This window comes from Felis catus, chromosome D4 (assembly GCF_018350175.1).
Source record: "Felis catus isolate Fca126 chromosome D4, F.catus_Fca126_mat1.0, whole genome shotgun sequence".
Taxonomy (NCBI): domain Eukaryota; kingdom Metazoa; phylum Chordata; class Mammalia; order Carnivora; family Felidae; genus Felis; species Felis catus.
The window spans coordinates 44406092-44421283 of NC_058380.1; the positions used below are offsets into that span (position 1 = coordinate 44406092).

The following is a 15192-nucleotide window of genomic DNA, read 5'->3' on the forward strand; positions in this document are numbered from 1 at the left end:
GAACATTTGAAGAATGTGATAAACAAGGATGCTGGCTATCTTCTCCTCTACACTGCATTGTGCCCAAGGTCCTAGCCAGAGTCACCCAAGCTCATTTGCAAGGACAAAGGTAAGAAGACAAATGGAGGCCACGTTTGCCATATCCAAATAGGTAAAAATTACGAATCAAGTAAAGAAACTGTCCATATGTTCTATCTTATGACCTCGACAAGAATATTTTTACAAGGACAAAATTAAAAAGTATTAAGTTAATATTTTTATATGACTTAAAATTGGCAAAGTATCAAAGATGGTTAAATTTAATTATTATATGGTACATATCCGGGTGTTCTGTCGATGGGCCAGCCACGTTTGCATAAGTCATACAAGGAATACATGAATAATCCATCAACTAATACGTATTTATTCATAAAATTATTTTTTATACCTTCATGTTAGCAAATTTCTCATGTTGTTATAGTGAGTATTTTCATGTAATCGGTAATATTGAAAGTAATGATGTAAAGGATTAAAAAATAAAATGTGATTGCATTCAAAGTGGATACATTTTAGGGGCGCCTGGGTGGCTCAGTCAGTTGAGCGGCCGACTTCGGCTCAGGTCACGATCTCGCGGTCCGTGAGTTCGGGCCCCGCGTCGGGCTCTGTGCTGACAGCTCGGAGCCTGGAGCCTGCTTCGGATTCTGTGTCTCCCTCTCTCTCTGACCCTCCCCCGTTCATGCTCTGTCTCTCTCTGTCTCAAAAATAAATAAACGTTTAAAAAAAATTTTTAAAAAAGTGGATACATTTTAATATATTCTTATTAAAAACTAAAGAAAATATAGAAAAAATAAAATAAAGAAAATATAAATAACTATATAAAGAAAATATAAAATATCAAAAGATTTGTTTTCAAAAATGCCACTTTTCTTTTAAAATACTTGAAACTATATATTAAAACTAAAGGCAGAATACAAATAAATTAGTGAATCTGAAAATTTTAAATAAAATTTAAAGAAACCTGCTGTTTTATATTTAATTTTTGAAGATGTAATAAATTTGATCAAATACTGTTATAAATGTAAAACATTTTCAATTCTAGCATTCAATGTTCTCCTATATGCTAATGAAAAGAGTCAGTAGGAAGCATCACATACATTAGATGTAGAGTTAAATACAGATTGCAGAATAATATAAATTGCTTTCTCCTGGAAAATGTTCCTCAACTGGGATGTGCAACTACTGCAAAAATGTTGATTTATGCATAACCTGTCAATCCCCAGAACCACGAATAAGAGCACAAACAGAAAACAGAAGCCAAAACTAGTGGGAAACAATACCTCATTATTCAAGGAATCTATGCATTCATGCTAGCTGAGAGGACAGATGTTTCAGGCTAATTAATGTGCCTTTTACATAACTGCTTCTGCCACCCCAACCTCTCTTCACTGCAAAGCAGTGTTTGTCCCCACTACCAACACAAGACAAGTCAGAAATTGTCATGGAATCTGGACATCAATACCTTTTGTTTCAGAGACACTGCAAGAGATGTGGAGAACCATTTTTCAGGGGGCTGGATGGTGTTAGGGTTCAAGTGGATATTTAGGGTAAGAGATCCCATGTGAAAGAGGAATCCATGCATTTAAAAAATAAATTCTTATGTTCAGTGTGTATTTGTGACATGCTGGTGTACAAGTGGTATTGGTCTTAACCAGTGCAATAAAGCAAAAAAAAAAAAAGATATAAAGATTAGAAAGGAAAAAATAGTGTCTGTTTGCATTATTTGCAGACAACATGATTGTATATAGAAAAAAATTAAATTATTTTCAAATAAACTATTGGGATCATTGAATTCAGCAGACCAATTACATTTCCATATACAAGCAAAACACAAAATAAAAATATAAAAATTATCCATTTCAAATAGCGTAAATCTACAAAAATGACACATCTAGGAATGAATCCTAGAATGAAGACCTCTACAAAGAAAACTACATTATTTAGAGAAATTTAAAAACTCCAAATCAATGTAAAGTTACAAAATATTTATGGGTAGAAGATCCTATATTGCAAAGAAGACATTTCTATTCAAGTTACATTATAGACTGAATGCAATTCTAGTCAAAATTCTATCAAGTAGTTTAGAAATTGATAAGCTAATTTAAAATTTACATGGAAATAAAAAAAGACAAGAAGAGCCAAAAAGTTCTGAAGAACTCAAGAGTGTATACCATTAGATGTCTCAATCCTTATTACAATCAAAATTACATGATATCTGCACAAGGATATACAAATAGAGAAACTATAAATAGACTCATACTTGATTTATGACAGGTAAAACTTTAGTGTAGTAAGGAAATGATAATCTTTTCAAGAAATGATGCTAGATCAATTGTACATCCATATGAGGGGGAAAAAAGAACCCTGTTCTATATCTTACATCATAAATTTCAATTGCTGGTGGATTATAGACCTCAATATGAAAGGTTAAAAAAAAAGCTTCTAGAATATAACATAAGAGAATATCTCCATCACACTGGGATAGGTAAAAGCTTCCTCAACAAGACACAAGAATCACTAACTATAAAGAAAAAGTCAGATAAACTGGACTACAACAAAATTAAGAACTTTTATTATCAAAGACAGCATTAGGAGAATGAAAAGGCAAGCTACAGGGGGAGAAGATGTGTGCAAGGTTTATGTCCAACAAAGGACTCCTATCTAGAATATAGAAAGAACTCCTACAAATCAACAACAAAAAAAGGCAAACAACGCAACAAAAGCATGCAAAATACTTGAACAGACCCTTTATCAAATATATCCAAATAGTCAAGCATTATAAAATGTGCTCGTCAAGGAAACACAACTTAAAATTACAACGAGATACCATGAAACACCTATCAGAATGTTTAAAGTGAAAAATACAGACAATGCCAAGTGCTGACAAGGATATGGAGCAAGAGGAAGTAGTGGGAAGTAAACTAATATAACCACTTTGAAAAACTGTTAGTATTTACTAAAGCTGGGCATGTGCATATTCTAAGACCCAACAGTTGCTTTCTTGATACATATCCAAAGGACATGCATACAAGTGTGTACTGAAAAGCATGCACAAGAACGTTCACAGCAACTTTTTTGTAATAGCCAAGATCTAGAAACAATTACATATCAATGGCGGAATGAATGAACCCATTGTGGTATAGTCCCACAATGAAATACTACAGCACAAAGAACATAAATGAACTATGGCTACATCCAACATGTTTAAATCTCACCAACAACATTGAACAAAAGAAGCCAAACTCAAAATACACATACTCTACAACGCCATGTACACAAAATTTGAAACAGGTGATAGTGGTCACTCACTTAGGAAACAGTGGGGAGAGGACCTGCAGAAGAACTGTAAAAGGGATCTAGGTGGAGTTTACATGAGCATGTTTGATGTGTGGAAATTCGCGAAGCTGTAGTTAAACATACAGAATTGTTTAGGAATGAAGCTATATAGCTCAATGGGAAGCTGGAGGAATACAGGAGTATGTGGGGATAAATAAAACATGAGTAGCCGAATGCTTATGACTGTTATAATTGGATGATGGGTACATGGGGGTTCATTATATTATTCTTTGTACATCAGGTACATTTGAAATTTTCCATTATATAAAAACAACCTATTTATAGAGACCTACAATAGCCTCATGATGGTTCACTGCCCTTTATGACTGAATCACAGTTTTACTGGCTTTATCTGAAGGTTAATAGACACTGTTAAAGCCGACTGTCATTTGAGGACCATCATTAAGATGATGCTACATTTTGTATGCCTCTCCTGGCATCTCAAGGCCTGACTCTTCCTAAGAGCTCACAGGTTTAATTTCTGCTGTTGCCATCAGCTAGCCTTCTTGTCTGAGAACTTCTGTGCCAGTGATGAAGTTACTGTCTCTTAGGGGGCGCCTAGGTGGCTCCGTTAAGTGTCTGAATCTTAATATCAGTTCAAGTCATGATCTCACAGTTGGTGAGATCAAGCCCCACTTTGAGCTCTGTGCTGACAACGCAGAGCTTGCTTGGGATTCCTCGCTCTCTGTCCCGCCCCTGTGCACATGTGCTTGCGTGCTGTCTCTCAAAATAAATAAACATAAAAAAAAAAAAGTTATTGCCTCTTACATCCAAACCCACCCTTCTATATTCTGACTTTCTGAGACTGGGGATGCCACGCTGCAAATGAGGTTTCTGATTTGCCAGCTGACCCTGTGGTTCTGCGGAAAGGGGCACTCCAAGACCGGAAGTGTGTAGGAGGAGGAAGGAAGAAGGGATTTCTTCCTTCCCTTTTACTTCCTGTGCACTTCCTGTCAGTTTCCTGCTCCTGTGGAGTTTCACCCCAGGGGTGGTAGTCCTTTCCCTTCCCAACAGCTAAACCCAGCATGCTGTTGCTTGCAGAAACAGGTTCATCGCCCTCTGCTCAAGTACAGGGGCATCAGTGAGCAGCCTCCTCCTCCCAAGTTTCTAGGTTTTAGAAAGTCTAGCTTCTTCCCAGTTTCTGCAGTCCTTGGAGTGGAAGCTGCTTCCTGCAATTCTACCTCCCTGGTCCCTTACAGTTCTCTTACATGGGTAATTAACTTTATACCTAGGTGACTGTTCTTTACGTTAAGCCCGTCGTGTTCAAGTAACAAGTAACATTCCTGCCTCCTCACCAGAACCTGATTGATAGATACAACCTTCAAGAGTGATGCTCTGTGCTTGACCTAAAAGTATTGATTATTTTCTCTTATTGAGCACACGTTGTGTAACATCTCAAACGCCTCTTCTTCCCACTCTCCCTCCAGGTAAACAGAACAACAACAATTTCAGCTATTTGAATATTCAGCTATCTCAACTCGTTTTTTTAAAAAAAGACTATTGAAAATGAAATAAGTTTGCCTTAACAATACTGTGGTTAGCCCAGTGTCTAATGGAACAATTTTTGACAAAGTGGATCTGAGCTATCAGTCACACATTTCTCACATGTTTACATTATTTCTCCTAGAGGCTCCCATTATGAATGAAATTGATACGGCAATACTGAGGCAAAAAAAAAAAAAAGCCAAATTCCATCTCAGAAGCACCTGCTATGAAAGCATTCATGTCATAAACATAGGAGAGCTACAAGGTAGGTGCTTATTTAAAAGCTGATGAGAGAAAAGTTGCATGTTATATGAATACGTATTGCCAAAACCAGAGAACAACTCATTGACAATTTAGTCAAAATGTGCTGTGGGAAGATGGACAGGTATTATCTTAAGGAAAACAATCCAGGCCCACTAATGAATTCACCTGGACTAGACTAAAAATAAAAGACAAAAAAACCTGACAGCTCATCTATTTCCTTCCTATTAGCAGCCTGTTCTTAATTGCCCATCTTTTCAGAAGGTGTGAATGCAGGAAATAAAGCCCTCAATGGTATAGAAATTTTAGCGCCTTCTTAAATCAACAGATGGATATTCCCCCTAAGTTAGGAACTTTTCAGTTTTCTATTTTTATTAGACCGAAGCATAGTTGTATGTAATCAGTATTTGTGTGGAAAGCAATCTCCGGTGAACAAACTTCTGAGGCGTATCCTGAACACAGCCATCTTTGGTATTCTGTATTCATGCAATATTTGTATATAAACAAGATCCATCCCCAAAGAATTTTCATTGGCATGTCTGCACTGAATTCTTATATTTGTCTTATGGAATAGAGCTGGTATTATTCCTCTCGGTGCCCCTCCCCGATATCCACTCTCAAATTTTTTTTATGTACAGGGAGGTTGGAAACTCACCTCAGTTCAAGTGTATGACAAGTGGCTAAAGAGGGACTAGATCCTGCTCTGTGATTGGTAGCCTGGTCGTCCTTTCCTAAAACCACTCTGACCAGCATTAGAACATGTCTCCTTTCAAAAATAAGGCAAACTAAGAACTGAGCCGTGAAAGGGATCAAAAGAGCTGAAACTCTCACCCCTTTGGACACACACACCTGTCCTCAGGAATGTGGCCTCATAGGACAGTAGGTCAGTTGGTCTCTTTGGGCTACAAATGTACTCCTAGTAGCGAGAAAGCATAGCTTCATGGAACCATATTGTACCATTTGGAGGGAAACTACTGGGACCCTTTATCAACAGATGGAAATCCCAATGGGACTTGGGAATTTCTAAGGAAAACCGGAGAACTCTTTTGGGTTTCAATGAAAGACTTAAAAAAATTTTAATGTCTCTGAGTTTTTTCCTAAGTCTGAAAAAAAAACCCTGTTATTTCAAAAAGGAGAGAATTTCAATGCTTGACATCTCTTACAAAACAGCAGCATGTGAAAATTAAAAAGACAAAATCAGTATTGGCCTAAGAAAGCTGTTAGAGCTGAGTTGGATAATTATGTCTGAGATTACGTCATGAGGTCAATCAGTTTTTCATTTCTGTTCTTGAGAAGCTAGCTGATCACACACTGATTTGTAATTCACCTCATAAATTATACAGAATTTTAATGAGCTGCTTTTTAGGGAAACGGTATTTGAAACACAGGTGACACTGATTTTCTACATTTTTGTAAACAATGATCATTTACTGTACTCGAAGTCTAACTTGGGAGAATGAAGTGTTTCCCCTCAGTGACACTTCGTTTCTCAGACTTTGCTGTTGTCCCAGAGCTGAGGACAGGGTGGGTGGGGGTGGGGGCTGGGCAGAGGCATGTCGCCCAAAGTGGTTGCTGTGAAGCCGAGTTTCTTGGAAATCTGTGTCATATCCAACAAAGATAGAGACGTTTTGCATTCCACAATCTGTTCTTGTTTGTGTAATACGAAAATGTTCTAAATTACTTGCTAGGTAAATTATTTAAGTTCTGCCCCCTTCTAAAATAGCTAGCAGTACAATTATGCTAAGATTCTAAGGCTCTGTTTATCCTGAGGCATGCTGCTGCCTTTCCTGATTCAAAAAGCATGGAGATTTAGGGGCGCCTGGGTGGCTCAGTCCGTTAAGCGTCCGACTTCGGCTCAGGTCACGATCTCATGGTTCGTGGATTCAAGGCCCGTGTCGGGCTCTGGGCTGACAGCTCGGAGCCTGGAGCCTGCTTCTGACTCTGTGTCTCCCTCTCTCTCTGCCCCTCCCTTGCTCATGTTCTGTCTCTCTCGCTCTCTCTCAAGAAAAATAAATAAAAATTTTTTAAAAAGTGTGGAGATTTAGATGCAGTTCTTGGTGCTGTAGAAACTTCACAGAGCACATCAGACACCTGCATGAATGGATTGATATCTTGTTTTGGTGGGGTTGCAGGTGAGGAGGATACTTCTTAACTTTATTAACTCAAGTCTAAAGTGTAGAGTTGTGCTTATTTGATAATTAAGTCATTTAAAGTGAACAATGGCAGGGCACCTGGGTGGCTCTGTCAGTTAAGCGTCCGATGCTTGCTTTCAGCTCAGGTCATGATCTTACGGTTTCGTGAGTTCGAGCCCTGTGTCTGTGCTGTCAGTGCAGAGCCTGCTTGGGATTCTCTGTCTCCCTCTCTCTCTCTGCCCCTCCCCAACTGGCACGCGTTCTCTCTCTCTCTCTCTCTCTCTCAAAATAAATAAACTTAAAATAACATAAAATAAAATAAAACAGTGACTTTACCCCTTTCCGTTCTGGATCCCTGTCCTGGGTTACTACCTTCACCACCGTGCTGCACAGTGTTTCTGGAGGGGAAGATCCAGTCTATTTCATTTCAAATGGGCTTGCAGAGCTGTGCAACCTCATGTCAACTCTCTAGCACATTCTGCACCCAAACCTCTCTTTTCCCAAGGATAAGCTCCCTTCCCTCAGATTCAGAAGAGGATCCTATCTATGTTACTGAGCAGGTCAAAACCATCGTCTTCAATTCAAAATACCACTTTCTTGTTGAGAGTAGATCCTAAGAGTTCTCATCACGAGAACCATTTTCTTTTCTTTCTGTTGTAGTTATATGAAATGATGGGTGTTACTTTAATCATTTCACAGCACATGTAAATCAAGCCATCATGCCGTATGCTTAAACTCATACAGTGATGTATGTCGATTATTTCTCAATGAAACTGGAAAACAAATGCCATTTCTTCACTCCCATCTTAGCTCTTTACTTCCCTACCACATCGGGGGATAGATGTTCCTATTCCCTCCCCAAACCAACTCTGCCACTTGTGTCCTTGATTCTGTCTCCTCCTTCCTCTTGCTGGTACTCCTGGTACAGCTGGGTTAGACTAGGGTTTCTTTTGTTGTCCTCCCGGAGACTGGCTCGAGCTTCCAGAAGCTTCCCTGAGACTAGTTCTCCTGCCAGGGGCCTCTGACCTTGGAAAGGGATGGGCTGGTGCCCTCAATTTCCACTTGAGCCACATTGCCTCTTAGCAAAGAAATAAGCATGTTTGGGAACGTTCTGAATTAACTCCCTCAAACCACATGTGCAGTCAAGTCACCCACTGACACCTGGCTACACAGGCAAGTTCTGGAGGTCAGATATCTAAAATGGGTTGGCAAACCACATTCCTTCTGGAGGCTCTCGGGGAGAACTCCTTTCCTTGCCTTTTCTGGCTTCTAAAGGCTACCCATGTCTTTTGGCTCCTGGTTTTAGATCACTCCCACCTCTGCTTCCATCTTTGCGGCTCCTTCCAGTGTGTATTTTCCTTGTCTCTTTTTTCTTTCTTTTTTAAATGCAGGAGGGCACATACGGGCAAGTGTAATCCTCTTTTCAACCGCACAGTACTGTCAGGAGACAAGCAGCATCCTTGTGTTCAGAGCCGATGGCAAAGTTCTAGCAAGCTCATCAATGAAAAAAATTCAAGTATTTTATTTATTTTTTGTTCATCAAAGTTATAAGTGACTCCGAAAGTAGATGCAGAATCTAAATGAGATGAAATCAGCAGTGCTGATTTTTCCAGCAGCCATGACAGGCAGGGGAAATTGCTCATCCTGATACGAAAATATTCAAGATCTCTATGCCATTAGAGGGGTGCCCGAGGCAACTCCAACCACAGACAGTGTGTGTAGGCTCACGGTGACTAACTGTAATAGAATTCAATAATAAAAAACCTCCATTATCATAACAGTCTAGGGTCAATAAAATTGATACTGCTTCTGCAATCACTCAAAAATTATAAAATATACCCACGGGCATGCACTGAGAAGCTTTTAATTCTCGACTGACCCAGAGAATTATTTTTCCCCTGATTCTGCTATTACTCTAAAATTAGTACTCCCTGCCTTATTTCTTTAACTCACACATTAAAAAAAATGAAGGCCAGAAAGCCTAAAGATCCACGGGGAGGCCAGGCTAAGAGCTATTTCTGACAAGGAACATTTATTCAGTGCACTAGTCACACTTATTTATAGTGTTGGTCTATGTGACCGCTCCAAGAACATCTGCCAAGGTGTTCCGAGTGCCTTCTGGGGGTTTGTGTTAACAGCCCCCAACTGCCGCATCTTCACTACAGAATGTGATTCTAACGGTGAAATCGACAGCGTCATTTCAGAGCAGTACGAATAGGGGGAGAAAGCCAACCCAACAAGAGCCATCCTGTATCCCGCCTGTTGAGTGTCCGTTGTGTGCCAGTGCCATACTGGCACTCTCCGGATCACTATGGTGTAATCTCTTTCTAAAATTACGAAATCCTGGGGCACCTGGGTGGCTCAGTCGGTTGCGCATCCAATTTCAGCTCAGGTCATGATCTCGCAGCTCGTGGGTTCGAGCCCCATGTCGGGCCCTCTGTTGTTAGTAGAGCCGGCTTCGGAACCTCTGTCTCCCTCCCTCTCTCTGCCCCTCCCCTGCTCACTGTCTCTCTCAAAAATAAATAAACGTTAAAAGAATAAAATTATTAAATACTGTAAACATTCAAAAAGGTACAGAGAATATAATAATCACCTGTGAATCCACTGCCTAACTTATTCAGATTTTAACATATTGCCATATTGACACTTACTGGAAAGAAAGTTTCACAGATAAAGTCGAAGATCCTGTGTAGTCTTGTCCTATCCTAGTCCTCCTCTCCCTTTTCTCACCCCCTGACCTGCTACTTCTCATTCCCATGCACTTTTTATACCTTTGCTTTCTCACTCTTATTATACACATATGCACATATGTATAGATCTCCAAAACACTTCTATAACTGGGTTCATAATATACATATGCAACTTGTTTTTTTTTTGCCCCATGTTATGTAACTTGATACACATGTACTTAACCTCTGTAAGTCTCAATTTCCTCATCTGTCAAACAGGGATAATAACCCTACCTACAAGAAGACTAAGTGAGTCCGTAAAGTGCTTATTAGCATGGTGTCCAGCCTATAACAGGTATCTGACAGAAGTTAATTACAAAAAGTTTATACTATCTGACATATCAAGCTGTCTTCCCTGAGATTAGCCAAGGCAAGTTCTTCTTGCCTTATCTGGAAATTAACTTTTACCGCAAATGTCTTCCATAAACTCATGTAGTTCTACCTGCTTCACATGACCCAAGGGCAGATCAGGTGAAGAGAGCATTACAGACGGCCTGAACACACTTACGAAGGCACAGACACACACGCATGCATGCATGCACCACACACACACACAATGCACAAGAACCGACTACAGCTGCTCTATAGTAAGCCATTTCACCCACACAACTTTGTGCGTTTTACAGGTGAGGAAACAGAGGCACAAGGGGGCTGCGAAATTGCCGGATATCACAGAGCTCAGGAATGCGGCCACAGCAGGATTGCTAAATGTAAGCGGCCTTGCTCCTGAACCTGGGTTCAGGGCTGACACTTGGCTGCATCTCGACCTCTCGGCCCACACAGATCTCTCCACTTTCTGGTTTTGCAAAAGGTGCACGTTCACAAAAGAGATACGCAACAGTGGACGGCATATGAGCTTCCCAGGGCATTTACTGAATTATTTACTAAACACAAATACCCAAAGCCATTAGCATTTGACAGTGGCTCACAGCCAGCGCAGCTGAAACAGATATAAACATGTTGTGCAGGAGAGCAGATCCGAGGTTTCAGTTCCCCGGCTCCCACCAGTACTCATAAACAAGCAGACAGATTTCCCCCTTTACCATGAGACACTGGTTTCTCTATGCGCGACAAAAATAACAAAACATTATTCTCTTCCCTCTAACATGACACCAAGGGTGACACAGGAATCGTTAAGACTGGACTTCTACCAGTGTATCGGGAGAAGTGGTAGAAAAGGTTTGAGGCACCTTGTTAAGCAGGTTTCATTAAACGTGTGGTCGCAGCTGAAGAGTAAAGGATTGGGCAGGATGCATACCAGGTGTGGCTGGTTGGCGTCCAAATTACAATCTTTACAGCCTGCCCTGACCAGTTTTCAGCAATATTGGTCAGCCCCTTTATCTAGGTAGCCGACACCCAATTGTTTCTGTTGTTTCTTTTCTGTTGTGGGTTTTTAAACAACACCGCTCAAACATCTTCTTGGCTTCCTGATAGCACTGGCCTTACAGAAGGAGTAAAGCAAAGCATCTCTAGGTGCAGAAGGAGGGAAGAATCGCAGGATACAATCCAACCTCAGGGGAGAATGATAAGCAACCCTTCATTGCAAATGCAGAGAGTGTGAGAGGAAGTGGCTTTGTGTTAAATTAGAAACGAGAACCTCCTCCTATCTTGAACAGGTTGCTGCACCAGATTGTGCAATCTCTCCCTCTCTCTCGGGACCTTGTGGCGCAGGATAGAACACATCTGATCGGCACAACCAGCTTCCAGAGTTATTTCCAGATGCCATCAAGAGTCTCACGAATCAGCAAGACCAATGTGTGCATTCCAGATGCTGACCCAAGTCACCTCTCTTCTTGCCCTCAGCTCGGGTTACTTAGATGAGAGAAGTAAAAATAAATAACGAAAGGGCACCCAATACCAATCCCCAGAATCCTCAGCGAAATGCAGGTATTTGCTAATTCTCTTTAAAGGAGAGAGGGGAAATAGCATATATTTCATTTCTTTTGGCTGATCTCCCTGTCTGAATTTTATTAAACCAACCAGGATCTTTTTTGATTGCATTTTTATATTTGATTGGGTACCTATTGGGTGTGTGTTCAAACAGTAAAACAAAGACCCCCAGGAGTGCCTGGGTGGCTCAGTTGAGCATCCGACTTAGGCTCAGGTAAGGATCTTGCAGTTGACAAGTTCCAGCCCCATGTCGGGCTCTGTGCTGACAGCCTGGAGCCTGATTCAGATTCTCTCTCTCTGCCCCTCCTCCACTCATGCTCTGTCTCTCTGTCTCAAAAATGAACATTAAAAAAAACTTTAATGAAAAAAAAAAAACAAAGACCCACCCCCAGGGATTTAAAAAAAACCACCAAAAAAAAAAAAAATAAAGCTAAATTTACTGCATGTGAGGTAAGAGAGAACTAGAGCCGTGTTCACTCAAGAATCGAGTTCAGCTGGTCTCCTTGTGCTAAGGGCAAAAAGGGACCATTTATTTCTTATTAGAAGAGTTCTAGGAAGAGTCTACTAGAAGAGTTCTATAAGAAACGTCAGAGGCAGACTGGGTTTAGGGGTGGGCAGATTTAGCAAATAAAAATCCAAGCTGCCCAGTTAAATTTGTAGTGCAGATAAACAATCACTTTTAGTATAAGTTTATCCTGTGCAATATTCGGGACATATTTACACTAAGAAATGCTTCCTTATTTATCTAAAATTCAAACATCATCAGTTGTCCTATATTTTATCTAGCAATCCTAATTAGGAGAGGCTTTGTGGGGTTCAGGATCATGCAGCAGTAAGTAGTTCACATGCCAGAACTTGGGATTAGTAACATTTTAATATAACGGTGTAAAGTCATTGTCGCCTCGTGGTGCATTCTGCTACGGGGACCATGAACCAAATTCTTTGTCTGGAATAACCCTATGTGATCGAGCCTAGTGAAATCTACCGAACTGGGGAGCAATGCATGCGGCGGCTAGACACTCTGAAACTCAAGCCAAGACAAAAGGAATCGCAGTTACCAGTGCGTCCTGGACAAGGAGAGTTGATTGGATGCTGCCGGTGTAGACTGGCGTTCGTGTTGTGGTTCAAGGACGGCAAGTCTTTAAAGAGGCTTCTGACTTCTGGCTTGTGAAGCTGGTTGGAGGATGAGGTTTTCACAGAGATCCAGAGTACAGAGAGATTTACTGGGAACACTGGAAGGGCCTAGGGGTGCAACAATCTCTCTCTTTCTTCGCAGCTGCCTAATGAACACCTCTACCTAAACGTCCTCCACCTGGATATCCCAGAAAGCTCTCGCGCTCAACGTGCCCAGTCCTTAATTCATTCTCTTCTCCTCCAAACCCGCACATCAACACTGCAACAGCCCCGGGCTGGCAGCCTCCCTGTCCTTCCCATGCCACTACCTCCTCACGCCTCAGTCACCTGTCAAGGTGACACCACCAGGTGTCCAGGTGAGGCCACCTCAGAGTCACCTCTCAAGTCCCGCCCTCTGCCTCTCCTTAGTTCAAGCTGTCAGCGTCTCTCATCTCAACTTCAGCAAGAGGGTCTTAATGGAGCCCTCTCCCCATCAGCCGTTTCCTCTTTTCATTGCTATGAGATAGCTTTCTAATTTTTTTAATGTTTATTATTTCTTTTTGAGAGGGAGAGGGAGAGAGAGAGAGAGAGAGAGAGAGAATGAGCAGGGGAGTTTCAGAGAGAGAGAGAGAGGGAGACACAGAATCAGAAGCAGGCTCCAGGCTCCGAGCTGTCAGCACAGAGCCTGATGCGGGGCTCGAACCCACGAACCATGAGGTCATGACCCGAGCCGAAGTTGGAAGCTTAACCGACTGAGCCACCCAGGTGCCCCAGACAGCTTTCTAAAATGTGATTTCGAGGACTGCCTGAGTGGCTCAGTCAGTTAGGCATCTGACTCTTGATTTCGGCTCAGGTCATGATCTCATGGCTTGTGAGTTCAAGCCCTGTGTTGGGCTCTGTGCTGATAGTGGGGGGCCTGCGTGGGATTCTCTCTCTGCCCCACCCCCCTTGCACACGTTCTCTGTCTCTAAATAAACATTTAAAAAATAGTGATTTTGAGGATGTTTCTCCATTTCTTAAAAACCCATGGGGCTTTTCACGCCTGTAGGGTAAAATCGAACTGCCTCCGGACAGGCACACGGGGGCACACAGGTCCTTAAAGGTTTGGCATTGATTGGTCTTTGTCTCCGGCCTCTCAACCATCACTTTCCCCCAACAACAGATGGTGTCACACTACAGCCAGTTGTCTGCTATCTGATGCTCTTTCATGGTAAGATGACTTTTCAAAGACTGTCCCTTTACCGGGAGCGTCCTCAACCTACTCTGCTTGTGTCTGGCAAACTTGTCCTTCTAGAACCTGCTGCAGGTGCTAGGCCTGCTTCTGGTAAGCCGCTTCCCTCTCTAGAGAGATTTAGCTTGTTTCCCAGTCTGCGGCCACGAGGCACGTTGCGCCTGCCTTCACTGTGGGGCTTGCCACTTTGTGCCGAGTGTGCCAGTGACGTGTTTGTCTTACCCAGAGGATTATGAGTTGGGGGAAAGGACTTACTTTACTCACCTTTGAATTCCTAGGACTTTGCATAAGCACTGAGTATAATAATTATAGTCATTCTTATGGCTAACATTGGCCAAGAGCTTAGATGCCAGGCAATTTTCTAGGCTCTTTATTATTTTAACTCTTTAATCCGGACAACAGCCCGATGGGATCAGTACCATTATCCTCATTTGATAGAAGAAGAGGCAAAGATGGGAAGGGCAGGCCCAAGTGCCATGGCTCGCCAACTGGCAGCTTCCATTCAGCTGCAAAGTAGAGGCACAAGAAGTTTTCCAAAAACACTGCTGCTCAGGCCCACTCAAGGACCACTGAATCAGGATCTCTGACGGCCTAGGACCTGGAGGAGCTTATTAAAACTCCCCAGGTGGGGCACCTGGGTGGCTCAGTCGCTTAAGTGTCTGACTTCGCTCAGGTCATGAACTTACGGTTTGTGAGTTCGAACCCCGCGTTGGGCTCTGTGCTGACAGCTCAGAGCCTGGAGCCTGCTTCAGGTTCTGTGTCTCCTTTTCTCTACCCACCCCCTTCCCACCCTCCCCACTTGCACTGTGTCTGTCTCTCAAAAACAAACAGAAAAAAAAAAACAACCAAAACACCTCCCTAGGTGATTCTAAAGTGCAGCCAGTTTTGAGAATCACTGATCTACTCCCTGCATCTGAAGAAAATGCAAACCAATGTTGGGGAGAGCGGGGAGGAGTCAGAGAATTTCTAAGCAGGGAAA

General features: G+C 41.9%; 1 protein-coding gene and 1 long non-coding RNA gene across 8 annotated transcripts in view; one reads left to right on the plus strand and one right to left on the minus strand.

The window, feature by feature from the left end:
• The window catches only part of SLC24A2 (solute carrier family 24 member 2), a 251515-nt gene that overhangs the window by 204822 nt on the left and 31501 nt on the right, over positions 1 to 15192 (minus strand). The gene's annotated exons all lie outside the window — the stretch shown is intronic.
• Positions 4219 to 12147, plus strand: LOC123381803. The gene is made up of 3 exons (XR_006589247.1): positions 4219 to 4799; positions 5000 to 5122; positions 11596 to 12147. It is a non-coding gene; the product is annotated as an uncharacterized LOC123381803 (long non-coding RNA).